The sequence below is a fragment of the Capsaspora owczarzaki genome, assembly GCF_000151315.2.
Source record: "Capsaspora owczarzaki ATCC 30864 unplaced genomic scaffold supercont2.10, whole genome shotgun sequence".
NCBI lineage: Eukaryota > Filasterea > Ministeriida > Capsasporidae > Capsaspora > Capsaspora owczarzaki.
Window position 1 is genome coordinate 576,941 of NW_011887301.1, and position 652 is coordinate 577,592.

The window sequence follows — 652 nt, forward strand, 5'->3', positions numbered from 1 at the left end:
AGGAGCCCGCTCTTCCGTTGATCATGGCTGGAGACTTCAACATCACCATGGACAACACATCAGCAAACCGGACGAGCAACAGCGACACGACCGACTCGGTCCAAGGCCGCTTCCGCTCCCTGCTGTCCCGGCTGAACATGCGTGACTTACTCGACGAAGTTGACCGCAAGAACGCCCCACTCTTCACCTGGGAACGCGCGTCTCAAGGCAAGACGGTTGGCTCGCGCATCGACTTCATCTTTACGTCCGAGGCAGTCCAACTCACCGGGTCCAGGTACCAAGCGTCCCACAACTCGCGCTCCGACCACGCCCCTGTCGTTGGCGAGTACTGCCACATCCTAGACAAGCCGCGCCCGCAAGCACCGTTCCGTCTCAACGACACCCTGCTAAACGACCCGTGCTTTGACCACTTTGTTGTCCACGAAGCCCGAGCTCTCCAAACAATCCGAGAACCGTTCGAGTGGGAGTTCTTCAAGGCAAGAGTCCGCTCCTATGCTCAGAAGCGTGGTGCACAACTGGCCAGAGCGCGCAAACAAGAAAGCGAACTGGTTAGCCGAAAACTTCGGTTTGTCGAAAAGAACCTCGCGGACCCCAACACCCCAGAAGAGGAAAGGAAAGCGCTCCTCTCTGCGCACTGCCACCTCCGCGCAGA